Source organism: Pelobates fuscus, chromosome 13, assembly GCF_036172605.1.
Source record: "Pelobates fuscus isolate aPelFus1 chromosome 13, aPelFus1.pri, whole genome shotgun sequence".
NCBI lineage: Eukaryota > Metazoa > Chordata > Amphibia > Anura > Pelobatidae > Pelobates > Pelobates fuscus.
In genome coordinates, this window is record NC_086329.1 from 67,572,545 (window position 1) to 67,588,657 (window position 16,113).

Below are 16,113 nucleotides of genomic sequence, written 5' to 3' on the forward strand. Positions count from 1 at the left end.
GAGTCCTCTCATTTCCGGTCCCCTCCACATCGCTCGGTGGTTCAGCAGGGGGCCGGAACACTAATGACAGTAAAATCTTACCGGGGACCACCCATGCTCCCCTCACACCACGGTCTCTTTCAAAACACCCGTCTGGGGGGTTCTACACCCCCACCCCCACCCCCACCCCCTCACGGTCTTAAAATCTGTAAAACGTTATTTGATGCTAGGGGTATACATATGTAAATTCAAACTCATACTGTTATAAGAAGCTATGCTTTTACTGTGTGGGGGAAAGAAAGTCTTGCCAGTTTTCCATATTATGCATTACATATGTATTACACAAACGTTCATTCATACTTTTTCAATATATTTTGTGTAGCAGTTCACATACCTAGTTTATTGGACTGACATCGCCACCTAGTGGTTTTTTATGGTACTTACTGTTTATTCTGTATAACATACAGCTTCCCTGCAATTAATTACTATTTACATAATATTTTACCATGCCTTAAACGTGCAAATTAATCTCTGCCCTGTTAAAATAAATCTCTTTGATCTCCACAGATCGCACTTTGCCACATAGTACGGCTAAATTGCAATAAAAAACTGGGGTTCTTATCCTTAAATCCAGATTTCCATTCTACGCTAGTACCAACTGTACTCAGCAGACATGGGGTTAAAATCCGTTTAGGCGATAATCCCCTTTTCACAGACAGGCACAGCTACTGAAAAATCACCAAAACTCACGAATAGGATATAAGTGAATGCACCAAACTCCCGAACTGGAACCTCACGAATAGCTGCTAGCAGACGAACAGGAAAAGCTCCCAAGCGGCTTACACTCCTGGCAGTCAGTCTCTATCAGCATACAGTGAATCCCCCCAAGAACGAGACAATGCTCCGTGTTGAGGGTCAAGCAGTGGTCTGTTTATTGAGGGCTACCTGCCCCTGTATTTATGCAGGTCTCCCACCTGGTGGACACTACCCTAGGGGACCAGATGGAAGACTGTAACAACGGACAGACATTTAGCATTTCAGGACAAACAGAAGTAAAACATCCCCACAATGCATCCTGGCTTCCTCCTCTCTGCCCTGGAGAAGTAATTAAATTATCTCCCAGGACAAAGGCAAAACTCCATTACACACGTGGGGACACAAAGACAGACTATCACTTTAAAATACATAAAGACACATTTTATACATAAAACACAGACATGTAATATATCCCCAGATAGCTCAGGTCTGAGTGCACATTATTAGGTGAATGGCACTCAGACCACACGAATACAGTTTAATTGCCATGGAGCCAGAGTCTTTAATTACACGAATTGGCTCCATGGCATAGCTATCTGGGTTAACATTCACATAAAATAAACTACCGAATTTACATGCATTCGGTTAAATATATACGAATTAGAACCAGGGGCTGGAGGTTCAGCGGTGCCTGCACGTAAAAGTGTCCGGGTTTGGTGCATGAAAGCCGGGCAGAAAAGCGCTGGCTGCCCGGGGAGCTCCAGAACACCGCCATCTAGTGGCCGCTAAGTGTAACCGCGGCCACCCAGTAACAATCAATTAAGCTGCACTCCAGATTCTGGGTGGCCAATTAACGGCGCCGGCCGGCTTCCCACGGCTCTGGGGAGTCTAAAAAACGTCTGTCTGTTCGGTAGATAGCATCTACTGAACGGCTGTGCAGAAAGGGAGAAATAAATCTTTCTGCACAGTAAAATTAACCCTTTAACTGCCGGTCCATAATCCAAAGGCAGCAGGCGGGCAACCAGGCTCCTCCAATGCAATGTGGCGAGATTGGTCTCGTCACACCAACCGTTCGCTCATTCTATATTTCAAACCCTGCTTCTTGTCCTTTAATCCAGGTATAGTATTTATTTTACTTTTATTCTCTGTTTGAGGTAACTCAGGCAGCCAACAAGTTACACTTGTCACCTCACTCTGCGCTCATACGTTACGCCCACTCAGATTTACATCTGTCTCAAACCCTTAGGTTCTACTACGATAGCATCAACAACTTGCCCCGTCTAAATTCGGAGGAATCCTCGATAGTTGTACCTTATCCAGGTATAGTTTTCTTTAAATCTTCAATACATTACTTCAGTTTCCCATGAAAAGGCCACAGACAGCCTTCACGGTCCAGTTTGCCACCTGTTTACTCGTCCATGCCCCCCCATTAACTCATATGGCGCCCTTTCGCCACGCTCACGCAGATCTACATCTGTCTCAAACCCCTTAGGCTCTGCTACGACATCACGAACCACTGGACCTCTCTCTAATACACTTGAAGAAACAAGTCCACGGGTATAATCTCTATCAAGGTTAGTATCCTACCAGCACATAAAACGCCAATTACCCCATAGTTGTTACGTGAACTGGCTCACAGGTTCTGAACGTCAGACCTAGCTCACGAGGCATTTACAAATCATCTCCCAAACCTCAACACGGAGGTACGGCCCTACGCCCAAATCATAGTTAATCGCCTCATTCGCCCTTCTACAGGGCCGTAGTCAGGGCCTCACTCGTCACGGCCACATGTTTGAAACCTTTTAAATGTCACCGAGAGGCCAACATCCCACCACCACATCCGTGGCAACATAATCCACTTCACCCAAATCATAGATAGAGCCTCTCACCGCCACTTGGCATTAGCAGGGCCTCAACCGTCACTAGTCTAAGTTAAGTTTTTCGCTTCAGCAATAATCCTACAGTCCAGTTCATATAAGCTATCCCCCCCCCACCCCTTGAAATAGTTTTCTCAGATGCCCCTACTAAAACCAACTCATTTAATTCATTTCTAGAATGTCACAAGACACATCTCCCATGGACGAGGTACCTGATGAGGATATTACATCAACCCCTATCAGACCAGAGTCCCCAGGAGTTTCTCTCGCCCTTTCTACCCCTACGTCTTTGAGAGCATGGACTATACCTAAAATCACGGCCGAACTTAGGCTCAGGGGCATCCCCTTTCCAGCTACAGCCCGAAAGGCGGAATTATACAGACTGTTAACCAACCAAGCCCCAGAGCCTAGGCCAGGCACAAGCTCTCAAAGCCAAGTTTCTGGCGCTGGCATTGCTACCCAGGACACCCTTGCGGCAATCCTGGCCAACCTGCAGACCCTAAACAGCAGGTTAAGCAAGGTGGAAAGTGCCATAGCCTCCCCAGGTAACCTCCCTGTTTCTATAGCCCCAATCCCGGCTGTACCTATGGCACCAACACCCGTACCTACACTTCCCCTTCCTCCAGTACTGTCGCCTTTTGTGTCACCAGCTCACTCCGTCCCAGACTCCATTAGGAAAGAAATCCTAGATGGGAAGGACGTGTGTCTGGTGTCATTACTTATTGCCTCCCAAGACTTACTGGAGAACGGGGCTTATAATTTTGGCGACATCTCGGTGGTCCTAAAAACCAGAGATCCAAGGCTCAACAAAAAGTTGTCTATCCCCAATTTCATGTTGGCCTTCGGGATATACCGAGATGTTATCTGCTCGGTATATCCCCACAGGAGAGAGGAACTGGACCTCTATCTCCATAAAGTGGTGGATTTGGGCGTTAAGTACGGGGGCTCATCTTTCTACGATTATCACAAATCGATATCAGCGAAAGCGGCGACCCATCTGAAACAGTTTAATGTCAGAATTAACTGGTGTCAGATGGATACAGAACTATTCTGTCGCCATTTCGCTGGTCTGAGGCCCCCGTCCTGCGCTATATGCAATTCCTCAACCCACTTGGCTGATTTGTGCCCTTCTATGGCTGACCCAGCCACCCCCTCTACCACCCCTCAATCCTCTTCCACTCCCCACCTTAAACAGGAAGGCGGTCAGAGGGACAAACTGGGGAGGCCCATCTCCTTTTTGGGGAAAGCGCAGGTGTGCAACAACTTCAATGCAGGTTCCTGCAGCTTTAGCGCTTGTAGATTGCTGCACATCTGCTCCATCTGTTTCAGGGCACACACGAAGACCATGTGTCCGGCCAGGTTGTCCCCTAACAAATGACTAACTGATGTTAATATAGACAACCTGGCCTTTTACCTTAAAGATTTACCCAGGGTTTTTTCACGGGTCTCGTAGCCATCCCCCCAGGGATACTGGAATGCCCTAATCTCCTATCAGCCTGTCTAGATCTGGAGGCCACGGATCTTCTCCTCTCCACTGAAATCACTCAAGGGTTCATGATCGGCCCCTTCACCTCCTCACCGTTTTCCTCCTGGCGCACTAACCCTATCGGTATAGCTGTACACAAGTATTCTAATAAAAAAACGTATTATTATCGATTTATCTGCACCGCACTCCTCTTTTGTTCCTAGCATCAACGCACTCATCCCCGCACACGAATTTTCACTACAATACGTTAAAATAGACGACGCCATACAATCCATCATGTCAACTGGCAGCAACGCTTGGCTTAGCAAAACAGACATTACCAACGCTTTCAAACTGCTGCCCATGCACCCATCACTTTGGCACTTGCACGGTGTTAAATGTCGAAACAGGTACTATTTTTCCACCCGTCTCACTTTCGGTTCCAGAAGCAGCCCCAAACTCTTTGATATTTTCGCGGAAACGCTATGCTGGCTGCTTCTGAACATTATTAGGTGTCACACAGTCATTCACTACTTGGATGACTTCCTCATCATAGAACCAAGCACACGCACACCCACCGATATCCTCAGCACCTCTGCACTTTTCACCACCCTCGGGGTACCTTTGTCTCCGCCAAAACAATTGGCCCCACAACTAAACTCACTTTCCTGTGCATAGAGCTAGATTCTGCTACCTTCCTCGCCAGCCTTCCCACTGAAAAACTCGTCCGCCTGAGAGGGGAAATAGACATGTTCCTGTGGAGCGATGTATGCACCAGGAAAGAACTTCAGTCCCTATTGGGGTCCCTGAATTTCGCGATGCGCATCGTTCCGCAGGGCAGATCTTTCGTGTCCAGGCTCCTTTGCCTGCTTCACGGGGTACCGGACGACTGCCCAATTGCGTTGGACCAGCACGCCAAAGCTGACCTACTCATGTGGGGGCAGTTTTTATCCCTATGGAACGGTATCTCCATGTTTATCCCTCCCCTCTCAGACTCCTCTCCCTGCATTTACACTGACGCTGCAGCCAACACGGAGTTTGCAGCTATATTTGGTAATCACTGGTTTAGGGGTCACTGGCCAGCTGAGACGGATGCCTTGCCGGGGTTTAGAGAAACTTCAGCTGTTTGAGATTTACCCCATTGTGGCAGCCGCACGCACTTGGGGTCACCTCTGATCCGGCAAGGCAGTAAAGTGTTATTCCGACAGCTCGTCAGCTTGCGATATCATCAATAAAGGGCACTCATCCTCTCTTACCATAATGCTGCTGATTCGCAAGCTGACCTGGTTGGCAGCAACCGTCCAGTTCCACCTAATTTGCTTTCACATCCCGGGTATTCACAACACGGCTGCTGACGCTTTATCTCAATCTCAATTTCAGGTGTTTTTCCAGGCACTCCCGTCAGCCCACCATCAACCATCCAGAACACCGAATTTTCACGAACTAATCTTGGACTAAACACACTTATACACACGCTAGGACACTCACGCACCAAGCACTATCACCAAACACTGCAATCACCTACACTAGGGCACTTAACATTTTCAATAAATTTACTGCTGAATTCGGATTACAAGGCGATTTCTCAAACCAAACCATGGTGGCTTTTGCCTCTTTTTGCCATTTACATTTAAAACTTTCACACAACACCATTAAATTATACCTCACGGAGGTGCAGCACCACAGCCTCACAAATTTCCCTAACACCCCTTTTTTATCATCATATCCCATAAAGAAAATCTTAAAGGGGATCTCTAAAGTATCGGTTCCATCTATCTCCACTAGACTACCTATAGATGAGCCTATCTTTAGATTACTAAGCAACCTCCTCGACGAATCCCCGTTTGATCCCAACACTAACCTTGTGATCAAATCTGCAATCTATTTGGCTTTTTATGGGTTCCTAAGACCTAGGGAATTTACTGTCGTTTGTCAAGGGGATACCACTCACAGTCTAAAAACCTCACAACTCACAAAAATAGACGACTATTACGTTCTCACAATCCCACCTACCAAAACAAATCAGTCCCTACACCCCACCATCATTCCTCTCTTTCCAACAGACAATTCTTGGTGTCCAGTCAAGACACTAGACACATTACGGTCAGCTTATAGCACACACCTACCAGACTCACCACTATTACAACTACAAGGACACCCACTCACCACAGCAAAATTTACCACACATGTAAGAAACTTACTGGAAAAATTGGGTTACAACCCAACTTCATTCTCCGGGCATTCCTTCCGTATAGGAGCCGCTTCAGCAGCTTCTAGTACTAACACCCCGGTCTGCATCATAAAGAGACTGGGCCGCTGGAAGTCCTCCATTTACAACACGTATATTCCACGACCAGAAAGAGAACTTCGCCAAGCCTTCAGGAACTTAGTTATGTAATCAAATGCAATAAAGTGTTTTTTTTGAACTTCTCTTTGCCCTCTTTTATTTACAGGCCCACTCGGACGTTGGTTTCGGCACACCACAACCAACTTTTATCTCTGACACTATCCATTACATATTAAATTCCGAGCACATATATATATATATATATATATATATATATATGTAATTGCACTGGATTTTGTGTATTGTATAAATTGGCCCCCAGCAGCACCCCATTTATGTATGTTCAGGTGAGTGCAGCCTCCTGTATTTTTATATATATATATATATATATATATATATATATATATATATGAACTTGATGGACGCAAGTCTCTTTTCAGCTATGTAGATATGTAACTATGTAATATATGAGATTAAGAATTTAAAACTGACAGTGCATACGTTTTTTCCTAGATCAGAATCTTTAGGCAGTGTATCTAAGAGTGCACGATTTATTAACTGTGTATATATATTACCAAACATTCAATCGTAATGTGTGTGTATATATATATATATATATATATATATATATATATATATATATATATATATATATATATATATATATTTATTTAAGGCTGGGCCTGTAGTTGTGCGAGAGGCTTGGATCCCCTTTATAAGGGCCTCCAGTACTCTCTCACATACCGTTATTGGTCTGGCGAGTTGAGTGTTACTACTTCTGGTCACTCACAAGTCGCCATCTTGCAGAGCTTACCTGTATCCTCATGGTCCTGGTTTCCTGGCTTGTTGTCCATTTGTGCAGTTGTTTTTCCACTTACCTGACCTCTTACTGAACATTTATAGCCTGCTTCCTCCCCAAGCTTGCTCGGAGACTAACCCAGAAATGTCTGCTGAACCATAAGTGTTAGGCCCAAGACGTCGCGGCCCAGTTGCATCCTATGGCGTCATTCTGGTTCGGGTCTAATTCGTTACTTACCGTTTCGTACGTTTCTTTTGCATGCGTTCAGCTGTTTTCGTGCCTGCTCGCACGTACGCTTGCTTACTTACCTACTGTTGGTGTCTTTCGGGTCTCGCATGAACAATAACCCTCATTCGGCTCCCTTCACATATAGTAACAGTTACATGATATTCTTAAGCGTTTGTGTAAATTCGTGCAAACAGTTGTTTGTTAAACACATCGGTAATATTACGAACACCTGGTGTTCGTACAATTACTCCAGATTGCTTTTCGTTTTCTAGGTTCTCGTAGGTTATACGAATTGATGAGAAATGTGGCTATATGTTAGTCTAATATTTTCAAGTTAAGAATCCCTCTACTGGAAAGGTGTGTTATTGCAGTTTGAATTTATTTTGTTGTTAGTTGGGTATTATCTTGGTGGGAGGCTTTGCGTTATATGGAATATATTCACGTGCTGAACCTGCTATTAGGTTAACATCTATAGGTTGTTCATATTATATCCGCAGGTTTATTCAAGGACTGTTAATCTGTGTCAATTGTTCCTGCCATTTGGTGACCTATAAAACTTGTAAGTTGGTCACTTTTGTTTAGTATTTATGTTATATACTTCAACCCGCTTTAGTTGTTTATGGTCATGTTTCCCTTTATTTAGGTGACACTCTCTGTCCAGTCTTTATCAAGCCACATTTACCCATTTCCTCTCATATCTAGCAATTTGGTAAGTTACTTTAAATTACTTGGGTCCACACGTATTTCTACATTCTCAGAAACTATCTTACGTTTCACATCTCTTACTACTCCCCCTACTCTACTTCTACTGTAAATCAACATTTCAGATTTTTACTGTCTCAGGTACGACATTAACGTATTCATAAAAAAAAAAAATGGTAATCCCCTTTTAGTAGATGTTACTGGCTATTTGGGATCCAGGTGTCCAATAGCTTATATTTTCCAGCCTCTATGCCATAGGCTAGTGGTCCTACGAGGCCAACACCCATCCTCATACTCTGAGGTATACGCCCATCGGTCCAACATATTGTAATTTGCCACGCATGGTTGCATGGAGAGGGTTTCACCTGTCACTCCCATACTATCTACTGCTTTAATTGTCATAAGAGGCCGACACTCCACCACAACGTTTGGTGGCCACAAAACCCCCTCGGGCCAACGCATAGTTAGAGCCTCTCAAGCCACTTGGCAACTAGCAGGGCCTCACCTGTCACACTTTCAGTGGAATCTTTTGCCTCTTGACAATAGCTAGTCTGCCAGTACCAGTTAGGTTTTACACTAAGGGTAATTTTATCTTTCAGTTTGTCTCAGGTTCCTAAAGTTGCAGTTCCTTTCCTTCCCAGCACCCCCGCTAGGTCTGGTACTCCGTCTCGCGGGGTGAATGTCGCTAGCTTCCCTCAGATTATGGACTATTCCACGTATTACTGCTGAGCTCTGCAGAAGGCATATTCCTGGCTACTGCCAGGAAAGCAGAGTTGTTCAGGCTGCTAAACCCCACCACTGACAACTGTGTTTCCCAACTGCCTGATGTCCATGCCATGATTACCTTGTTGTTATTGTCTTTTGGCCTGATTAACGATAGACTGGAGAAGTTAGTCAGGCAGCACCACCAGTTTACCTGCTAGACCTACCGATCCTATCTCAGCTTCATTATCAATCACACTCTGGTTCTCTGGTCCCTGAGGTGATTAATCCATTGCATATAGTTCCAGTGAACCTCAAGAAAGTCATCCTGAAGGGCAAGGATGTTAAGTCTCCTGGCCTCCCAGGATGTCAATGAGAATAGGACATGTGTATGGGGATATATTTTAGTGTTACTAATGGCAAGAGACCCGAAACTGAATAAGACATTGTCTATACCTGAAATTGTGCTAGCATTTGGTATTTATAGGGATGTATTTTGCACTGTATATCACGAAAGACGAGAGGAACTGGACGTGTACATGCACAAGCTGGTGGATCTGGGGAACAAATACAGTCGTACAGCATTCTACGATTACCACCGTTCATTTTTAGCAAAAGTGGCTGCAGCTCTGACTCAGTTCAACTTCAGTATAGATTGGAGTAAACTGGATACTGAGTTATTCTGCAGACACTTTACAGGCCTCAAGACTGCCGCCTGTGCACACGTCTCAACAAATTTATGCCCTAACACGGCAGAGGTTTCTCAGGGCCACTCGGTTCCTTTCCCATCTACTATGTCGGATAAGGTACTTAAAGATGAGCTGGGTCGGGACATTGTCTTTCTTCGCTATTCCCAAATTTGTAATAATCTCAATACTGGTACTTATGGTTTCAGTGCTTACAGGTTATTGCATGTTTGTTCCTATTGTTTTCGGGCTCATCCGAAGTCCATGTGCACAAATAAAATTTTCCCTAAACCCTACCTCACATGTATTGATGTTATGTGTTTTGCTGAACTATTACGGTATCACCCCTCACAACATTTGGTTAATTTTCTTATTGACGGGTTATCATATGGTTTTCACACAGGTATCATACACTTGCCATCTGGTACACTAGAATGCAATAATTTGCAGTCTGTGCTAGCAGATCCAGAGTTGGTTGATATACTGATCAAGAATGAGTTGGAACAAGGATTTGTTTATGGCCTTTTAGGTCCCCTCCTTTTACGTATTGGAGGATAAATCCTATCGGGATAGTCACTGGTAAATCCTCACATAAACACAGATTGAATAATGACCTATAAGCACCACATTCCTCCAGGGTTCCTAGTCTTAACTCCCTCATACCTCTGAAGAATTCTCCTTGCAATACTCCACCATTAACAATGCCATCTGGGCCATTCTGGCTGCAGGAGTGGGTGCATGTCAATGCGTTTAAACTACTTCCTATCCACCCCTGACTTTGGCATCTGCACGGCCTTAAGTGGTGGGGTTTATATTATTTTTTCGCCCGGCTCACGTTCGGTTCCAAAAGCAGCCCAAAGATATTCAATATATTCACTGAAACCTTATGCTGGTTGCTACTTAATGAGTGCAGATGCCTGACAGTTATTAACTATTTTGACGATTTTCTTACTATTGAAGACAACTCTCACAGCAGCAATCTGTCTTTTTGAATCCCTGGGTATACCAATCTCCCCAAAAAAGACAGAAGGTACAGACACTAATACATTTCCTGGGTATTCAACTAGACTGGGTCAATATGCAGTACTGTCTTCCTCATGATAAGATTGAACGCACCCTGTCAAGCATTGACCTATACTTACTTATTTGGTTCTTGCAACCTAAAATAACTTCAGTCTCTGCTTGGTTCGCTCAATTTTGCCATGAGGGTCATCCCACAAGGTAGATCCTTAATTTCCCGACTACTTTGTTTGTTTGTTCCCTGACCTTCCCTCAGACAATACCCGCATCACGTTAGACCCACACGCGACAATTGACTTACTGATGTGGCGCACTTTTCTCACGACATAGAACCATTTTGCAGCTATCTGTGGCAACCAATGGCATTGGCCTAATGAAGTCAAATTCCTACTCGGTTTCTCTAAAACTTCGGCCTTATTAGAGTTGTACCCAATAGTAATACAACTTGACCTGGCATGTCACTTGGTCAGATGCTTCTCTGGCAACCTAGCTACCTGCCGCATTGTAAATAAAGGGCGGTCATCACCTTTGGTTATTATAAGGTTTTTGAGGATACACATTTGGGTGGCTGCCACTTACCAGTTTTTCTTCATTGTATTCACATCCCGCGGGTCACTAATACGGCTGATAACCTGTCTCCTTTCCCCTTGCAGGCATTTTGCAAGACTCTGCCCACCACTTCTCGCCTGGCAACTCCTGCCCCTCCATTTCAAGCCATGTTACTGGATTAAATGTTTTGTTATCACACGCACTAAATCTAACTCACCTAGCACTGTCGTTTAACACTAGGAAATCTTATGATAGGGCATGTCACCTTTTCACTAAATTCATAGCTGAATTTCAAATTTAAGAGATGTCTGCCATGGACTCTTTATTGGGGTTTAGTTCCTTTTGTCACCTTTAATTAAAATTATCTTATAACACTATCAAACTCTATCTAACATGCATTCTACACCACCTGCTAATATAATACCCTAACGAAATAGGATTCCTATCATCCTATCAGATTAAAATCTTACTGAAAGGAATCCAAAAATCTGACGCAACATTACCCTCTAAGAGACTTCCAATCACTATCCGATTTATTAGACTCATCACTTTTTGAACCTATCATTAATATGATAATTAAAACCACCATATACCTGGCTTTTTATGGATTCCTACAACCAAGAGAATTCACCACCATTGATCTAACTTCCACAGATTACCTTAACCCCTTAAGGACACATGACGTGTGACATGTCATTATTCCCTTTTATTCCAGAAGTTTGGTCCATAAGGGGTTAAAACTGTCAATATCTACAAATCCATAGATCAATATATTCTTTCACTCCCCCCCTCTAAAACCAGCAGATGGGACGCCCGGTTAACAAATGGTGCCCAGTTAAAGTATTGGATTCATATTTCAGCACCACTCACATACAACCGCACCAACCACTATTAGAATTACGTACTCACTACTGCAGAATTTATGCTCTATGTTCGTATGTTATTGACAAGGCTTTCCCTTAATTCCAATTATTACTCCGGCCACTCTTTCCGCATAGGAGCAGCATCATCTGCTTCCTCCAATAACATTCCAGCACATATCACCAAAGCCATGGGATGTTGGAAATCAGCCACTTATGCATTATATATAACAGAACCAGTTTAAGAGAAGAATCAGGCATTTTGTGACTTATCCAAGCAATTGTGATGTATCGTAGCATGAATTCATTTTGTACGGTATCCTTCTTTCTACCCTCTTTATTACAGGCCTACTGCATTGTCGGTTCCGGCACACCACAACCAACTGGTCTTATTAACTATGATATTCACTACTATTCATGTTTTATCTAATTCTTATGGCAATATTGCCACGAACACAAATTAAGGCTGGGCCTATAGTTGTGTGTGTGGGGGGGGGGGAGAGGGGCTTTGGGTCATCTTTATAAGGGCCACCAATCCTCTCTAACATACTGTTATAGGTCTGGCAAGTGCCCCTCCCACAACTCCCTCTTTTACATATCACCCTCTAAGGTGGGTCCTCTTTATTACACGCCTACTGCATTGTCGGTTCTGGCACACCACAACCGACTGTTATTAATTATGGCATTCATTACTTATTTTTTTTATTTTTTTTTATTCTTTATTTTTGTAGTGCACGTATATATTACAGGCATGCCTGAGGTGCCCCGAAAGCAGTCCTCCGGCTTTTCCCACGCTTAACATGCGGGGTGAACGCTTAACTAGCACAATTTTTATATTTTATCAAGCTTAGGCAACATAGCATTAAAGCTTCGGTTCACATGAAAGTATTTATGTTATGCAGACAGGTTTGGTTCATGCGTTTACTGTGGTGGTATCAGTATGTGTATTGCAGGTAATACAGTGCGACACTAGGGATATCCTTTGGCTTCTACCCGGGTCCCTATTTAAAGTAAGGCGGTCCGCTTAAATTTTAAGACCTGCTGGACTAGGGTCACTTATTGTACTAGTATATGTATTTTGCGCTTAATGTGCCATATTCGCCTCTTAGGCATAGCGGTGAGATTAAATCGGTTGACAGGCTAGTATGGGTAGCTGTGTGCGATGCATTTCAGTCTAGTGTATTAAGGTACATGCCTATCCTGCGCATTAAACATAAATTAATGAGTGAACAAAACGTAACAATGCATATGAGTAAGCAAAATAGAGAATAAAGCAAAAACAAAACAATACATAGCACCCCAAGCCTGCCCGTCTCCAGTGCCTAATTAGATAAGGGGCAGATTGGTAATTACATGGCATAGTCACCCCTGCTGATGTATTAAAGTACTTGCAGTTGATCTGAACGTAAAATGAAAGTCACAAGTAACGAAACAAGTACTCAGCAGGTGTTGGAGTCAGATGTGATAGTCAGGCACCATGCCAGAGACAAAGTCCCGTTCTCCCTTCATCTGATGCCATGCATGGGTAAAGCAAGGATCCCGGGTTGGTGGACTCTTCGTTGGGCTGGGAGGATACCTGGGATCCATGGATGTTGCAGTTTAAGCCCTGCAGAATCTGCCCGGACCAGCCTTCCACACTTGTTGTGAGTCGATGTTTACATGCTTTATCTGGCAGGTCTCGCCGGACTTGCTTTGCGGTCGTTCATCGCGGTGGGTGGCGTGATTGCACATAGCTTGACGTTGCCGCCATCTTGTAGGGTAGGCCTTGGGGGTCTCGCGCTGCCTATTCTCCACTTATCTAAAGCTTTCCGCGGTGGGGACCGGGATGACCCCCCCGGCCCAAGGGGGGGGGGGGGGGGAGGGAAACGGGACCGGCAAGCCCCTTAGAAAGCGGTGTGTGGCAGTTGGGAAGGGAGGCAGGGCAGCGGCCATCAAGGTATTTCTTCTATTCTCGGCCAGGGTGATGCGTGATGTAAGCAGATGGGCAGTTCATTCTCCTGATTCCTTCCTCTCTGTAGCTGGGCAAATAGAGCGGCTCTAATTTGCAGGCAAGTTGGGTTAGGTATTATGCGCCGCCACCATCTTGAATTGTAGGCCTTTAACGTTCGGCACCGCCAGTTTACTCTGCAGCCAGCTCGGGTCTGTCACAGTGGGGTTGACCCCCCCGGTCCAGAGGGGGGGTAAACGGGACCGGCAAGCCCCCAACCTTTTAGCGTGTGGCAGTGTGGTAAGGAGACAGGGCAGCGGCCGTCCACCCCGCTCCCTCCAAAGTAGGCCGCAGCCTCCGAAGTCTCGTGCTTCCCGTGGGGGGTCTGAAACTCCCGATCTCTGGGTCCGCTACCTCTCCCACAGCTAGGTGTGTATTTTTAAGCTCCGTTCCGGTAAGAATAGGTGCCTGTTGTGGCTCAAAGGCCCGGTTTTGCCGGAGCCCCTCCGACATGCGACCGGTCAGCATGGCAGCCCGGCCCCGCCCCCGCATTCATTACTATTTATGTTTTATCTAATTCTTATGACAATATTGCCCCGAACACAAAAAAAAAAAATATATATATATAGAAGGCGTATGCCTGAAGTTGTGGGAGGGATTTTATGACTATTTAAACCCAGCTAATCCCCTTACTCACCTGTCTGCGACGATTTCGGAAATTCCCTTTCCGGTGCACGCAGACCTCTGACGTCAGATTTTCCGCGACGCACCTACACCGACGGTCAGCAACCTCACGCCGGAGTTCGTAAGTTTGCACAAACGAACGGGCTAGTCGGCAAAATCGTAAGTCGGACAATTTCATTTATTCGATTAAATCATACGAGTACACACACGTTTAATTTCTTTTGTTTTAGTCATTTCGCTAAACGCTTCGTCCGGACCATTTCACCTTGCATGGCCGTCCCGCTACTGCACAAATATAAAATTATGTCTCAAACACGTGTTTTTTCTCAGTGCACATTCTTACAGTGGTGTTACTAAACGTGTTGACCACTTCGGGGCAACATTGCGTCGGAGCTGTCACGGTAACAAGGGGTTTTCCGACCCCGGCCCTTGAGGTGGTTAGTTTATTGGGTAAGCTGGGGTCCGTTGAGCTCCCCCGTGCCGAGCGGTGTCAGGTAGGAGGTCAGTCTGTAGTCTCAGCAGTCCCAGCTTCCATTCACAACCCGCCAGCAGCACATCGCAGTGGCCTGTTCCCGTGGTTTATCATTAGATCGTGGTACAGAGATGGTCTTCATGTGGCTACCTCCATTTACAAGTTTTCTGGTAATAGCCCGCTGCATACTGCATTTCCCACGATGCACAGCCAGCATTGTGGAGTGAATGGCATAGAGCTAGGTTCCAATTCCTATTTCTCACTGCCCTGATCAGGATGTCTGAATGCCTGTGTGGAATCAATCCTATCAGGCTCATTGGTTACACTTGCTATCTCTGCAGTATTATGGCAGGACGTGAGAATAGATATTTTAGGCTAGGTCTCATTCTTTACTGCTGTTCGCGTACCTGGTTATATGTTTTACGTGATGGGTACAACGAGATTTCGTTCATGCGTATTCGTCAAGTACGCTTTTCATTATTTCTTACAGCTTCAGTAACCAGTTACTTTTCAGTCTCTCATTGCATGCTTGTTTATGATGTTTCCGCCCATAGGGAATAAACGGCTAGTATATAGGTGTACTGCATAGAATACCAAATGGCCACATGGTCAGGGGTTCCACTCTCTCTCTCTCGTTATAACCTATTTGAAACGGTGTTCCACTTCATCCAAAAAGTACGGCATTTTTGTTTTTTAGTCGTGCGTTTCCTCTCCCTAAGCTGTATCACAGAAAGGTCAGGTAATTTCTATTCGCGCAAAAAAAATTGCTAATGTAATAATTATGTAATTATATTAACATATTATCCCTGATGTTCACGTACGCACACATACGCAGATATAAACACTGATATACAGATATACAGAGACACGCATCGACGGTTACAGAAATTTGCCTGCTCGTTTGGTTATGGCTGAATTTTTGGATAATTGGCTATTCTGACTTTCTTTAACCTGCTCATCATTGTGAGGGTCTTTGAAGCGATGTATGTACACAGCAAACGAAGCGTTGTCTGTACCAGCCCTAATTCATCCTCAGTCATTGCGGCAATTTGCGTTCCGTGTAAATCCCGGCATACTCCTACGCAGACGAGCGCGTACGTTACTGGACAAACGCATCTAC